Here is a 3,485-nt window from a genome sequence, read left to right on the forward strand (position 1 = left end):
TGGTGTACAACACATTATATATATATATATAATTCTACACTCTTGATTTTATCATTCAAATTGGCTGAAAACACATTTCTTTTGATCCATCGAGTAGTTTAGTTCTTTCCAAGAAAAACATCATAGACTACCATCAAAGCATAAAAATGTGTGCCTGATCACTAAAGGATTGGTCTGTTTTGCTGTGGCTCAACAAAAAAAATAAAAGTTGAAGAAAACTTGTTCGCAAGTCACGCTTAGAGGAGGGCTGATAAGACTTAAAGTACTAAACAATTTTGTGTGATTTAGATGACAACATAATGGAAATTCTAATTGAGAACAAAAACATTGTCATTTCAAAAAGATCTGCATGTTGAATTTTTTTGCAACATTTACAACAGATACTGTACTTCTTAACCCTATTATTAATACTTAGGTGCTCAGCCCTGCAGCCTGTTGCATTTCCTAGCAACAGTGCGCTCTGGTCATTATGCATATCACAAGTTGCTGAAATAGCAGATGTGCTCCATTGGAGGTGAGGGCATGTTGTACTTAATTATAAACCTAACCTTCGGAATAGAATCACTTTATCCACATTTTGCAAATCTTACTCTGTTGAGAAATGGCCTTCAAAATGTAACAGGAGTTAAAATTTCTACACAGACGGTTTTCATATGGCTTTATGAGGCTATTATGAGGTCCAGAGTTGTGTACCTCTGACACCCTCACACATCCAGCAAAATTTGAAAAGTCCCGGACCAGGTTGAACATCACTGACCCTGTCATGATTATACTGACGGACATGCAGGGGTCTGGAGACAACGTGGTGAATGTTGCTTGCCACAGCATGTTGCAGCGCACCATAAGTGTTATTTCGAATTCAACCTAAAAACTTTTTTTTTTTTTTAAAGCATCAGAATTATATTCTACTCACAGTTCATCGTTGGATTTAATGTCACATCGAGTCAGTTCTGCTCCACACAACTCAGCTATCCTATTGTTGTCTTCAGATATTTAAAAAAAAATTCCAAATACCGCTCTCATGAGACATATTTACTGCAGGTTGATCGCACGCTACACAGTACTGCAAGGAAAATGACTGTCTCAGTGTTCTTGCATCATTAGTAAGCGCGCCAAACCAAACATTAAATTCTGTGTTGGAAGAAATTCAAACATGAATATCGGTGTACATTATCGGCTAAAATAACAAAAACTGACGATTTGTTTTCCTTAGATCGATGTCATGCCGATAGGCTACCAATTATGGGTGCACCCCTAACCATACCTCATTGGTCTTTACAGTGCTTACCTATGCTTTGCTATGCTTCCAGTATGCTTTATTACACTTTGCTATGCTTTTATTATAGGAAACTACTATATTATAGAATGCCCACCCATATCAAGCAAAGATCATCACTGCTTACCTTGAAGAAGAAGCAATCAAGAGGATGGATTGGCCAGTGGGTATATTTGGGACAAGCTACAGAGGGCAATAGCTGCCCGTCCATCACTGCAAGTGCTCCAGGATGCTTTTATCCAAGAATGGGCCCAGATTCCACATCATCATGTACACCATCTGTTTAGTGGGATGTAGAGGCGTTATCAAAGTGTCATTGTAGCACTTTAAAAAATGAATCCATGACTGAATTTTCACAAAACTTTGTTTAGAGGGTGTGGCACTTTCTGTTGTTATCCATGTCTAATTAATTACTACATGACCATTCTTTTTGTTCTGCATCGCTTTCCGCAGATTAAACTGTATATTAACACAATCAGCCATTCAATAAATAGCACAGTATGAAATTTCTCTTTGTTGAAAATCTTGATACCTAGCAAAGGTTGGAGAGTGTGTGTGTGTGTGTGTGTGTGTGTATATATATATATATATATATATATATATATATATATATATATCATATGGATGATTTTTGTATTTGGATGGAATGATGATATATGGATGATTCCTTTTTATTTCAACTGTTTCTGTACATGTACAATGTTTTTGCCAGATATTATTCCACCCGTTCAATCCTATGAAAGTTTGCTTCTTTGGGCATTTGCTTTCAAACGGCTTTCTCCAAATAACTTCAGTATGTGTCTCTTAAAGGTTGTCTGTATGAATCATCACATTAGTGCTACAGTGTTCCTATTTCAGGCACTAGAACTAGCTACCTTGTAACAATTCAAGTCTCTTTTGTTTGTGCAGACCTTCAGACTGGTTTCTATTTTCACTGTTATTGCAGCAAAGACAGAATAATGGGTGCTCTCAACTTTAAACCAGCTGTGGTTCCTATTTTAACAAGATGAAGAGGGCACTGAGCAAAAGTGCTACCTGTATCAATCTAGACCACCATTCTGATAAAATATGGCCTCATTCGTTACTGATTGCTTGGTAATGGCAAAGTTTTAAAGCACCTGCTTTTTGAAGAAGGCTTTTTGAAATATTCAGTGTAAATATTAGAGAGCTGTTTCAAGCTATGTGCCAGCTGTGTTCCTTGCCGAAGACATGGTTTTTCCACACCACTGGAACACTGTACTATCCCTAGTTCTGTTTTACTGCAGTTAGCTACAATTGTGAAAACAAAGTTTGCAATAATGTACCTTATTTCAGTTCCTATAACACATATGGCTTTTATTGAAGAGCCCAAACCCACAATTAAATAAAATATGCATGGCTTGGAGAAACTAAGAGGTTTTTTAAAATAAATAAAATAAGATGACAGTTTAGATAACATGCCTAAACTAGCATTAAAGTACCTTGAGCTAAAAATAAATAAAGAACATAAAATCAGTAAATCTTACCTAATATGTATTTTCATAGGCCTCACATTTTCCTATATAAAACATTCATGAAAAAGTGGGGGCCTTTTATGCTAACTTGGCCAGTTTGAACAGATATCACTTTTTTAAACAATTATTTCTTTAATAAATGCATTTAAAAAACAAACAAACAAATATCCAGTTGTGTATCCAGATGTGTTGGAGATTTGACCACAGTTCCTAAGACCGCTAGGTCTTGCTGTTTATATATTCTTGGCATGGGTCACAATTCAGATTAGAGGTTTGTCTGATTGTAATCTGTAGAGGTTTGTCTGAATGTAATGGTACATATTACTGATTGTAATCTGTACCATACTAAAATACATTGTCTAGTCTTTGTTTTATATGTTTGATACTTATATGCTTTACTATTGATACTTCTATGCTTTACCATGCTTTCAGTATGCTACCCCTCTGCTTCGCACCCTCCACTGGCTACCTTTCTCTGCTCGCATTCAATTTGTTCTTACCTACTGCTCTCTTCACCACACTGCCCGCTCCTACCTCCAATCCCTTGTGTCTCCCTACACCCCCTCTCGCCCTCTCTGCTCCTCCTCTAAGGGCCAAATGATCACGCCTTCCCTCCACTCTCCATCCTCCCGTGCCCGCGCCTTCTCTTTCCTAACCCCTCTGTAGTGGAACCACCTACTGGAGAACTTCAGGACTGCTCTGTCTCTCATCGTCTT

The sequence above is a fragment of the Acipenser ruthenus genome, chromosome 4, assembly GCF_902713425.1.
Source record: "Acipenser ruthenus chromosome 4, fAciRut3.2 maternal haplotype, whole genome shotgun sequence".
NCBI lineage: Eukaryota > Metazoa > Chordata > Actinopteri > Acipenseriformes > Acipenseridae > Acipenser > Acipenser ruthenus.